Source organism: Empidonax traillii, unplaced genomic scaffold (genome assembly GCF_003031625.1).
Source record: "Empidonax traillii isolate 1590-97213 ecotype Southwest subspecies unplaced genomic scaffold, ASM303162v1 scaffold65:size4453928, whole genome shotgun sequence".
NCBI lineage: Eukaryota > Metazoa > Chordata > Aves > Passeriformes > Tyrannidae > Empidonax > Empidonax traillii.
The window spans coordinates 2,964,753-2,978,414 of record NW_020955258.1 but is presented as its reverse complement, the minus strand read 5'-3'; positions in this window follow the sequence as shown (position 1 = coordinate 2,978,414).

Below are 13,662 nucleotides of genomic sequence, written 5' to 3'. Positions count from 1 at the left end.
AGAGAGGGAACGCAAACAAAATATTCCTCAGAGTTATTGTAAATACAAAAAAAATGCCATATTATGAGTTTTCTTCTTTACATAAGAATAGACTGGAAAGTACATGGAACAAGTTGGCAAGTGCTTGGGACTTGACACACACCACCACCCCTTTATAGCAAGTGGAAAAACCCTGCTAGGTTTACTTCTGCAGGTTCGCAATCACCTTTAATTCAAAGATATAAGACAATTTTGTTTGAACAGCACATCAAAATTTTTATCTTGAAATATAATTTTATACATGACTGGTAGCAAAGTCAGCAATTATTCCGTTATTTTCTTTCACACTTGTTATTCATGTAAGAAATTATAGAAAACTAGTTATTTTCTAAATGCATCGTTATGATGCATTACTAGCACATAAACTTCCCTTAGTCTAATTGAAATGAAATTGCTACTGATTGACTTGTCAATCGTTCAAACAAGTAAATAGTTTTTTTCCTTCAAATTATGCTTTGAGAAGATTTTCACAGCTACTTAACCACAGTCCCTCATTATTTGTGAGTTGTTACGTCTGTTAAAGGTCCTTTCTCTCATTCTCGTCCAGAAACCTTCATCTCCAGCTACAGGGAAACTTATTAGAGATCTGTGTACTTCTCCAGACACATCTGAACTTGAATTTCTGAAATCTGCCAAGTACAGCCTTCCACCAACACCTGAAGACTATCTCATACATCAATCCCAGCCAGGTCAACTGTCGTCTGAAAAAAAGAAGGTTGCCTCCAGCCAGTCCTTTAGGGAGAGACTTTCTCCCATTGAAACTTGTTATGCTGCACATCTAACAGAAACAGCCATGTGAACAGTCATACCAGGTGCCTTTTAGAGCCAAATCTCCCAAAACAACAAGTACCACAAAGAACTATAAAATCAACCAGTTCTGTGTTCACTCTGTCCTACAGACAGAGAGCCTTAGGAAAAAAACTGAATACACTTCAAACCACGAAAACAATATTAAAAACAGTGTTGCACTACATGTATACAATCTTTCAATTAATATATTTTGATATATTAAAACATAAACATCCATAACAGCTGTTAATTTTAAAAGACTGTACAAGAGACTGAGATTTTTAATTATTAGGATTAGTTTCTTCCTAATCTTTGCACAGCTACTTCAGTCAAGTTCTTTGTGATTATACGGACAAAACCACAATAGTCTGGGAAAAACAGTCTGGAGCAAGGCACAAGTATAGTGCATAGTGACAAATGGTATATACACTGAGGAAACATGTTTGGGTTAGTATTTCCTGTTACAGAGCATTTTTAGGAGCACAGTGTAACAGATGGATAGAGAGAGTGTGTCCTGATAAATTGCATACACCTCTGCTCCTATTTGAATTGTAAATACCATGTTGATACTAGTTACCCTGTGAATAAGTTGCAGTACACACTTACATAATCTTCTGCTAATGTGAAGTGTTGAAAAAAATGCTTGCTGTTAGCTAGAAGCATGACAAAGGGATCTGAATGCAAGGAAAGAGCAGGTAATACTGAATACTGTCTTTGTAAACAGATTTTGATGGATTTTGCTCCAACGTTTATCAACCAAGAGACTAAACATAAAGTGCAATTAGGATACTGAATATCTTCAATACTGAATTCCTTGCAAATTGCTACATGAAATACGGAAGCTGTCCTCAAAATTAATAAATACTGTATTTTAGTATTTTGTAAAAACAACAGGTTTTTCTCCACTATTCTCCATTAATACAAATTTTGGAAACATTACATCGGCCAGTTTCTTGAAATGAAGATATTCGGCACAGTGAATATAAGGTTGGGTAGTTGAAATTAAAGACTGTTTTTAACTCTCATTCAGACTTTCTCACCTTAGGTAAGCTCAACTGCATCCAGAGTGAAACTGGGAATGCTTCCCATCCTGTGGACTTGAGTGTTCATTTTGACTATATAAGAGGAGGAGGAGACTGGGTGGGCACTGTCACTTGGAAGAATAGTCACACAGGATGGAAACAACGTCATGCAGTGCAGGTGCGGCCTTAAGCAATCTGTCTTGGACAAAAACCTGGCTAAATTCTAAAGTGAGGAAAAATTCTTTAGTGAGGAAAAAAGGTAACAGGTTAAGAATAACAATTATGTAGTTACTACAGCCCATAAGCTGCTATAACTTTACCCAAGGTCTTTTGCCCAGTGTCTACTGACACACAGCCAGCTGCTTAGAAACCATGACTAAAAAAGTTATTTCTGCATGAACCATATTTTATGTGCTCACTGACACGTGGCAGGAAGTTATATGCAATATACAGACATCCACAAACAAATGTAAAATTCTAACAGATTCTCAAAAACCACATCTCCATATTTCCTGAACAAGTAGAATGCCACAACACACATGTACTTAAACCTTTCCTCTGCGTTACTGCACTCACAGGGTCTTAAAAGTTCTTTAAAAGACAACTGTCATAAATTTTTTTCTATTATGTAAGCACCAGAACAAAGATTCCTCTACTGTACTCCATTTGTAGTATTCAAAAAAGGCAGATAACGTAAGGTAAAACTGACTATATGAATTGAGAAATTTCTAAAAATGTTTGCAAATAAGTGTCCTACATCCTGTGATATTTTTCTTTTGTAGCAAAGCCAGAAGAAATTTGACTTTAAATTACTCATTAGTAGAAATAGTTCTATTATCTTCGTAAAGCTATTTCTCTCAACACAGAAAACTGTGATATAGGCTCCCTCTAGAGTCTTACCACTGACACAAACCTGGAATTGTAAGATTACATAGGTCATTTACATGAGTCAGCTTCTTAGTTACTTTCAAAAAAAAGTCCAGTTAGTGCAAAAAAAAAAGTTCACATTGCCAGTTAAATAGGTTTATGTATTTGTACAAGTCAATTAAAATCTTAACAAGTGTAGTAAATTTTTCTGTTCCATATAACTATCACAAGTTCCAAATACGTAATTACATGTGTAATTTTGCACTGAAAAGTAAAGAAAAAAAAAAGACGTCACATTCATTTTGAGATGTTTCAAAACCCTGAAGCTAAGCTTAGAAGCATTATCTTAAGATAATGCTTATCTGCAGATAAGCTAAGCTTATCTGCATTAAAAAAAAAACACCAAAATCTTTAAATAAATGCCTTATGTATACATAATTTAAATTGCTTCAGTAATTCAAGTAGAACTCACAGCAACCTGGAGTTTGACATTGTTTGATTCAGGTCAGTGGATGCTTTCCCACTGATACAAGTAAGAGAACATGCAAGCAGATTATTAACTCCATGGTAACTAAAGCAGGGCATCAAAATTGTGGATGGACAACTTTTGCCATCAATTAATGAAAATTGTATTATAACCCATACTAATGGAAGACACATTCTCGTCTTCCACCCAGAATACTGAGCTGTCTTCTTTCTCCTGCCAAATACAGCAGAGAAGCAGAGCCAAAGCAGCAGAGATGAGGGAGTAGGCTGAAGGAAGAAAAAGAATGACATTGTTTGTTTTTCTTCCCTAAGCAAAAGGAAATCATATTGTGAACCTCAGGATACAGTCCCTGACAGAGTGTCATGAGCAGCTCCGTGCAAATATTTAGTACCTCTTCTTCCACCTCATTCAAGTAACAGTGTTAAATCCTAGAGACAAGGCACACAAGAATTTTACAACAATAAGCTAACTGCTTCATCACGCTTTCTATAAACTGCTAAAACAAAAGAAACAAACTGGGGGAAAAACAAACAAACACCAAAAATTTTAAATTTATAAAAATTAATTATTTAAATTTGTAAATCTAGCACCTTCCCAGCCTTGTGTTTTTATATTCTTTGGTTTCTCACTCATTGGGAAAGAAAACAAGACTTTGCCTGCAGAAAAATATATTACATTGTAAATGTGACTGCCTCTTTCTAGAACAAAGAGAACATTACCTCTTCATAAACCTGACCATTACATGTACACAACTAACAGAGTTGCAGATATGTTCTAACCAAAATAAACACACAGATTAGAATCTCCCATTGACAAAGATAGAAAAAAATCATAAAAGCTTCCCTCACTTCCTAATGCTAGGATTCACACCCTTGTTTTGCTCTACAGTTCTCGATTTAAAACAAACCATCTAGCACACCTCTTGATTAAGAGGCCTATTCAGTTTTCTTCAGAACAGTTAAGAATTTTTTTTAATTTTTTTTCCCCCACTGCAGATTATCAGTTAACTTATGTTTTTCCTTTGCAACGTGCTAAGTGCATTGCATCTCTTGGGCTGATACCATAGTTCATCCATCATCACAGAATCACACACAATTACAGAGTATTTTGTGTTGGAAGGGACCCACAAGGATCAGCAAGTCCAGCTCTTAAAAGAATGGCCCATACAGGGGAAAGGTACAACGAGTAGAGTCTGATGCCTTAACTATCTCAGTCTTCCTTAAATTCACTGGCTGAGCACAGAAAACTATCTGTACAATCTCTTAAACAGTAACACTGCTTAAAAGAAGAGTATGTTGAATGGTATCATGCAGTCACCTTGGGTTTTTGGTACGTATATTCCAGAGCTCAGTCAGCTAACAGGACTCCTGGCTTAGACAGCAACCATATTCTAATGAAGTTTCTCATTTTTTTAGATTACCTAATATTAGTGAGTAAGAACCAAGACAAATGGAAATAAATGCATTTCCTCATATTTTCCTTTCTTGGTTCTTCAGCACAAAGTTACATGTGTAATTACATCACACAGATTTCCGTTACTAATGCAGTTAAGACTTCCTTTTAGTTTTAGCTATTAGTAAAACAAGCTAGTATCCATTATTATGGGTTGGAAAGCATTGTCAAGTACAACACACAACATCACCTAAGTTTTCAAACACAAAATTAATTCAGGACATTCTACAAAACTCACTTTGCTTCGAATTCATATTTCCTTCCTTATGTCTTTCACAGGTCCTACAGCCTCCCACAAGCTGAGTAAAAGATGGGATTTGGGTTGTTTGTTTGTTTGTTTTGGAATGCTTGGAAGGTAAAGTTTTGAAAAATAATCAAAGGAATGAATCACTATCAATTCAAGTTTATTCAGGGTGAACCCTTTTTGGTAGCTCTGTATCTTATGTAAAAGGTGTTCAGTCAATGTTCATCACCAAATCTGAAAACACTGTACCCCACAAGACACCAGCAGAAAGCACAGTAAAATTTAGTTTTGTGACAAAAATAATTTTATAAAAACATCCTTTAAAAAATAAGTTCAAACATGAATAAATTAAGTAGTTACTCTAAAGCACGTGTGCAGAGAAAGGCAATGAAGCTGGCAAAGGGTCTAAAGCATGAGTCTTCTGAGGAGTGACCGATGGAACTGGAATAGTTCAGCCCGGTGAAAAGGACACTCAGGGGACACCTACCTCATCACTCTAAACGATTACCTGAAAGGAGGTGGTAGAGAGGCAGGGGTTGGTCTCTTCCCCCAAGTAACAAGTGAGAGGACAAGAGGAAATGGCCTCAAGTTGCACTATGGGAGATTTATAATTGGATATTAGGAAAAATTTGCAGTTGGACTTGATGATCTTAGCAGTCTTTTCCAAACTAACCAATTCTATGATTCTAAACCACTTGTCTACTGAGTTCCTTAGGAAATCAGCAGCCATCTCACTACCCTACTTCCAGCAGGTAACTTTGCAGCTCCAAGTTCTTATTGCAGCTAGTCCAGCTGTTTGGCCTGGGGCTGAGCCACAGCTTATATTCCTAATCCAAACCAAGGCAACACACTTCCAGGAGCTCTGATTCATAAGGTAGATGAGATAGAGTCAAAGCAGAGGGATCTGGGCATTAAATTGCTGCATCCTGTCTGAGATGAGCACCACATTTCCTCCCTCCTTATGAAGCAACATCCCTTTCAACTGAACCTGATAAATCACTCCTCATAACTCTACTACCACTTCCCCCTTCCATCACTGAGTAGTGAATTGCAGCTTCTCTGTGCTGCAATCCATCTCAGACAAGGTCTCCAATCTCACATCCCTGGCACAGTGGCAGCCCCAGCTGGAGTAGGGAAGCAGATCCAGGTGGGACCTGAGCCTATGGTGAGACCCAGGCCACACACCAGTGGGGCCTTCACTGGAAGGCCACATACACTGGCAATGCCCTTCTCCAACAAAACTAGGATCTGCACACATCTCACCTCTGCCCTTGTTTCAGGGCAGGCCATTGCTGCTGAGTGCAAGCCCACACCTGCTATGCCCCAGCATAGCCAGCTTAAACTACAGCAGTGGTTGAACACTGATTGTAATGTTATTTACTCTAAAGGCAACTACAAAGCTCTTAGTAAATATGGCACTTTTGAACAAATGCCAAGCAGCTAAAAATTGCTTACATATTTACAATAAATATCAAAGGCAGTCAGGATTGAAGCATGTTGATTTGCAACGCATGAATGATAGTTTACATAACAAAAATGAATCACAGTAACTGGCTTCCACAATATTCTGATAAATTCTTGGATCGAGCAAATGCTTTATGGCATTTCTGTAGCTGTTAAATCTATGACCTTGATTGTACAGACTTAAGTTCTGCAAACATTCACACACACAAACTTTTTTTTTTTTTTTAAAGTATAAAGCCCTTCAGTGCAATCATAGGTTTGGGGTTTTTTAAAATAAATGCACACAAATGCAAAGTGCCTACAGAACTGAGACCATCTATGTTGAGCAGTTTCCTCTTACTTTGAATAGCATTTCTTCCATAATAGTACCACTAATATCCTTATAATTTGCTTATATGAAACCACATATTTTATTACAACCTTTCACATTAAACATAAATTGAGGACAGAGTTAAAAATCAAATGCAAGCATTTTTTCCCCCCTTAATTCGAGTAACACTAGTAAAGAAGTTATGACAGTTCCCAGGAGTTCAATAAAATTACACCAGTTCACACCACAAGGAAAGCAACCAAACTGGACATTTAGAACACTCTGTTTTTTTGACTTTAGCATATACATTTATGCAAGAGTCTCAAGTGCTGACTGAATTGATAGATGCTTTAAAAAGCCGGTGTTTATTAGAAATCTTCATTACAATTTCACCATTGAAGTTATAACTGTATGATGATTCAGAGCATAAATTAGGAATCTATTTATGGATCATGAATTTAACAGGAGCACAGGGAACAATTTTAAAAGGAAAAAAGGAATACAGATAAAAATAATGTCATTAACATCAGTTTTAAATTAATGAGCTCAGTTTAGTTGGCGATCATTCCTCAGGCTCATTAAATATATCTAAATGTGAATCACAAATTTAAAATAATATATTTGGTTTATCCATCGGGGGTTTTAAACATTTCCCTTTCAGCAGAAGTTATAAACGCAATGTAAATAAATGAACAATGCAAATAAGTTTTAAATTCTCTGTACTATCTCATAGGCTTAAACTGCAGCATCCTGTACAGTCAGATATATAAACAGTGATATATGACATATCAGTGGAAATTAATGTTTTTTCTCACAAGACTGCCTTCAGAAACCAAATTGCACATGATTCCTAACAAAAAAACCCCACTGTACTTTAATATAGCTACAATATAGGTAGAAGTCATGTTAATACAAAATACAAGTGAATGGAATTTTATGTTCATTTGTTCTAGAACATGTCCGTAATGAATAAATATTTACTCGCCAAGTGGAAGGGGCAGTATCATCACCACAAACAGCAGTCAAACATCTATTTCATTATTCTTCGATAGCAAAATACTAAATAAAACCAAACAAATGACCTATGTGTCCAAAGGGAGGATGATCATAATTCTCAGTGACAACAGAACAGTTATGTTTCTAGCTTCCAAACCAGCTGCCACACAGTTTGCTCCTACTGTGCATCAGAATATGTAGACATTCATTGAAGAAATTAGTTGAATTTGCTGTTTACAGGCCATAGCATGTCATTTGCGAATATAGGAAATCTCAGAAGTGCACTAAGAATGCTTTGTTTTGCTTGCAAACAGGGCTAGACAGCTCAGAATTCCTGAGAAGGGAACAGTGCAGCAAGCAAAGTGGCAGGAAGTCAGCAGAACTAGAGCAGGCTGCTAAAAATCTGAAACCCCCAAAAGAAATTTTAAATGATAAGTGAGAAGCAAGCTCATCTTACATCACATTGACTAAATATGGTGAATATTAAGAACAGCCTCCATTTATTTGCTTTTCTTTTTTGGTACATTGATAGAAGATTTCCACTGCTATTCTCTCCAAAGTGACACATTTATCATCATTTTTCAAAATTTGTACTTTGGTTTTAGACTTTCTGAAGAGCTGCAGTTTTGTTATTTTTCTGTTTTCTTTAATAAAAACTCCTTCAAGGATACTCAGACACCTCCATCAGCTGCTACCCTGCTGTGGTTCGCATGTCCCTCTATGTGAAGTCTCACTGCAGGAGATATGGAGCTTTTTAAGACCCAGTCAAGTTTACAGATGCCTTGTATACAAATTAGTCACACCCGTCCTTAAATTATTACTGAATTGGGAAAAACTGTTAAACCATGACAGAGTAAAGGAAGACAAGAGTTTTGGAATCAAATCTGCCCACATTTTTAACCTTTTAGTGAAGTACAGTAAAGCCATCTCTGAACTTCTCTTCACGTAAGATGTCTGAAAATCCTATAAAATATTGGATCTCAAAGCTTATTTGTACAAAACAATTTATCCTATTTAGACTTACAAACACATCGGTGTTAACACATTACAGTTCTTATTACAATGTCTGCATATATTAAACTGTACCTCAAAACAGTTCTAAAGATTTCTGAGAGGCACAAGTCCCTGCAATGTACAAGAGAGAAAACACTTTATAACACCAAAATCAGGAAATTCAAAAGATTACGCAGTAGCAGACCAAGTCAGATAGAAAGCACATTTTTGTGTTCAAGATCTGTAAAGAAACCCCTAGCCTGGGAAGTATACATTACAGGAAACTTCTGCCCCCAGAGTCGTACCTCATTTTATATCTCCTCATCTTTTTGAAACCGTCAGAAACTGCCCGTGCGACAAGCACCTTGCAAACAGCTCCTCAATTGCATCAGATAATCTCCAAATAAACCTGGAAGTTCCAGACAAATACAGGTCTGCCTGTTCAACACACTCCACTCCACTTACAGGAGATTTTGAAAATCCGCTAATAAGGCTATGGAATTCCTGGTGAGCTCCTTTGAATGCTTAGAGTTTAATTTGGATTTGGTAGGTGGCTTTCATTTGTACAAGGGTTCCCCAGGAATTCTGCCACTGGGAATGACTGAAGAGACATATTCCTTCTGCTCACACACCTTCTCCTGCCAGCTCCACATAACATGAGTTATGTGATTCTCACGAGTTCACGTGGATTCCCCAGCAGCCTGCAACAGCAACTAGTTTGCAGACACCATGGCCTGAAAAAGCTGTGTCCCATGACACTTTCAGCTACTAAGCATCGATGAAATAGTTTGCAGAAAAAGGCCCCACTGACACATGGAATAAAGTAAGACCCAATTCCTCCTAAATTACCCACCATCATACAGAAAGCTTCAAACTGCAGCAGTCTACTTAAGCTTTTGATCTTCTTTAAACTGCTAGCAAGAATAAAAAACTTAAAGGACAAAAATCGATAAGTTCAAGTTCAAAATGTGCTAAAATGAACAGAACTTCCATTCAAAGACCTCTTCATTAACAATCATTGCATATTTCACTGCAGGAAAAAAATAAGCAAGTCCTTAGGAAAGCTGAATGCTAATTTTAAAGCAATCAAAAATGCATAGATATTTTAAATTACAAGAAATGGCTCTCTAACATCTTGACTATTTAAACAGAAGCAGATGGTTTACATAGCTTTACTGCTTAATTAAACATTTTATATATTCTGTAAAATGGTATTTGATGACATTCTTTCCTATTGGCTTTCTAAATTTAAATTACAAACTAATTTTATGTATGCTTTGTATTAACTAGATAATTAATATATTCATATCCAATACTAACTTACTAACCTAGCTTCTAATACATGTGAAAAATCTAATTGTCCACTTCTTCCCTATTTCTTCTTCATGATAATACTAATGTTTTTTCATAATTCTACTGGGTTCCTTCTTTTTTTTTTAATAGTCCTAATTTAAAAGCCAGTGTTTTAGATTTTCCCTTTTCATTCCCTTCACAAAAAAAAAAAAAAAAGCCAAAAATCCAAAACCGAAAAACAAACACCAAAAAAAACCAAAACAAAAACCACAACAATAACAACAAAAACAGGAAAAAAAAAGATGAAATTATTTTATGAAAATCTTAAAACCAACTCCAAACAAGATACAGGTATGGATGCTACTATGATAGTAAGACATGTAGTCATAAGACAACTACTGATGAGTGTGAAAGATTTGAGATAATGATGAAGGTTTAACAAAGTTGCTTAGAAAGCACTTCATAAAAGAAAGATGACTAGGAAAAGATATGCCGACCCCAAGTTCCCGAGGGGAAAATAAAATCAAGTTATGTAGTTCTACAGAGCTACAATCACACAGTTGGAAGTAAAAAAGGGATTAAAAGAAGAGACTGAGCATAGCACAGAAAGTTTTCATAAAATCTTTATCAAGTACAAATTTCATGCGGTAATTCCAGCAAAAGGAAGGGTTTCACAATTACTTTAAACTCCTGGCATAACTATTCTAAAGCTGATTCAAAACAAATACAGTAGAAGGAAGAAACAGACAAAACAACAATATAATCACTGAGCCAGGGCCTTGTTTAACTGTGTGACTACTAAAGACAACCTTAGATTAGAAAGAACTTCATTCAGTTCTCGGGGCTAATAGTTCAAATTGGCGACAAAAGGTAATGTATTGTGTGCACAAATGGCCCTGCTCAGTGGCACTTCAATACAATCCTTACGTAAGCAGATGACAAATGGCTATCGCAGAGTGAGGTGCGAATTAAGTGACTTGTGAGTCCTTTGAAGTCATTAGGGACACGAGTCATTTCATCCTCCACGTAAACTAAAGGCTCCAGCTTTAGGGCACGTTGACATTTTAAACTATAGCAGCCTTTGCTGGTTCTTTCTAGGCTCTTGTTCAGCACTTTGCAGCTCAGAATTCCACAAACCTTTGAAGCCTCTCACCTGCTCCTCCTTACCTGACACAAGCCCACACCAATGAGCAGGGAAGAAAACCAAAACACTCATAGATATTCCTTAATTGGTGAAATGCAGTTCTGTCACAGCACAATTCTTCATATACGACCAGTACAGTGTACAAAGGCAGGTAACCCTTTTTTTCCCATCTAGACACGCACACATGTAATTTGAGAAAAAATAGTAGTTGCCAAAAAAACCCCACAACAACAAACGAACAACAAAAAACTGAAGCATTTTATTGAACATTTTATTGATTATTATCTGAATATCAACTTGAACAAAAATATGCAGTAATAGGATAAAACTAGGATAGGTAGCTGTTAAAATGATCAGAATCCTTAAGACTATACATAAGTATCTGCTCACCATCTCTTTTAACGCTCAAATTAGGCATTCAAAGCCACTGACAAAAAGAACAGCAGAATGACTCATGGAACTCACTACCACTAGGAATTAAAGCAAATATCTGAGTAAATATATTCAGGCATGCACTGTTTTCAAAAATATGACACTAATTTAAACTAAGTTAAAGTTACTATTAAAGTTTTAATCGTGAGTAAAATACCTATTCTTGTACTCCTCTAGCTAAACAGGAGAGCTTTTACCCATTACACAACATATGGTTCACTGCTGCGAGTTCAGAGAACTGATTTCACTTACCTACCAGTTATGTATATTCCTCTGAGTGAAACACAGAAAAAAGGGAAGATACCCTTGGCAGTTAGTTACACTAAACTAACTTCAGACTGACACATTCCATATGTTAATATGAATTCTTTTCTTAATACCCCTGAGAGACTTTATGTATCATCGTGTGCTAAATGAACCTTTAACACTTGCAAGACAGTATCCCCACCCCATGTGAAAGACTCCAAGTCACTGAATAAGCACAGAGAAACAAATGTTGCAACAAAAAGCCAGTCCTTCTATATGTAGTCTCATTTAAATTCTGAAAACTGAAAATTAGAAACGAAGCTACCATCCACGAACCTACTTTGTCACATAATCATTAGGAAGGAAACCTGTTTCAGCAAATATGTTTTTCACCATTAGCTCAACAGATGTTTTGTTTCTGGAAGTTTGTAATAACATGAAAATTATAAACTAATTTCTCTGATATACTATACTTCAGTACAGTTTTGTATTTGTTGACTAAATAGATTTTTTATCCCAAATATTTCACAATAGAAACGTTTATTTTAGTAGCCAAGACCAAGAAGCAAACACAAAAAGAATCAATTTCCTCTGAACGATGAGCCTTAGGTACTTCTATGTCAGTTTAACACCGTCTGAAGCAGAAGCAGCTAGAACTCATGATAGGTTTCACCTACATAAATGAGAGCAAGTTCAGAGAGTGAACCATAAGACTTTTGGACACAATTTCAAACAAAGTAAGTGCACTGAGGGGCAAACTGCGAGAAATTCTGGATTATAGGCAATGCAATATAATCCAGAATTATCTTTGAAACAGAAAATTCTTGCAAAGACTTCTTGCAATGCATATGTATTTGAGAACCTGCTTTTCAGGCCCTGGTTATAAATCCATGAATGTTTTCTCTCCACAAACAGCAACAACTGGTTATTAAGAGCTTAACAGCTCTTAACCCTATCTAAACTTCTAAAAGTGCTCTTCAACCCCCAATCACTGCTCAGTCCCTTCATAACGCTCCTCTGGACCGGGCTGTCAGCCTGACATCAGAAAGGTCAAGCACACAGTGCCTTCCAGCAAGGATGCAGCATCCCAATTACTCTTTGCGTGTCCTTGGCTCTGCCGCTCTCCGCCCTCACCGGGAAGCCGCTGGCAGTGCCTTAGACCTGTTTGTTTGCGCACATTTGCGCCCCTGCGGACCTGTGCCGGGGAAGGCAAGAGGGCCTGGGGGGAGACCACCAGCCACCAGCCCACCCGAGGGAACCTCTCCCCACCCCGGCCCTGCCGGGTCAAAGGCAGCTCCCTGAGCTGCGGGGAATCCCGTGCGGACACGGCCCCCTTCGCTGGCTTCTGTCTCTAGGGACTCGTAGGCACCTTCGGGTGCGGTTTGGGCTCAGGGCACGGACTGGACGAGAGCCTGGGGCGGGCTCTCCTCAGCTCCATCACCGGCACCTCTCTGTTCCCGGCCACATGCACCGGCCGGCCGGCTGTTCCCCGGGGACGCTGAGCAGACCGCAGGCACGGCAGCCGAGGGCGTGCCCGGCCGTGGCAGGGGCGGGCCGGGGGCGGGCTCGGGGCCGGGGCGCCCCGCAGGGAGCGGCCGGGCCCCCGGCCTCAGGCGGGCGCGGCGGCCACGTCACCCCCGGAGCCGCCCCGCCCGCCTCCGGCCCGGAGCCGGATCCCGCCGCCCTTCCGCCGGCGCCGGGGGGACAGCGTTGCCATCCCATCCTGCTCCGCGCCCGGCCCGCTCCCACCGCCGGCTCCCGCAGCCCCGTCGGCGCCGCTCCCCGGGGCTGGCCCGGCACCGCACCGCGCCCGCGGGGAGGGCAGAGCGCGGCGGCAGCTCCGCCCCGGCCCCGGTGCCTCCCGCACGGCCCCGGTGCTTCCCT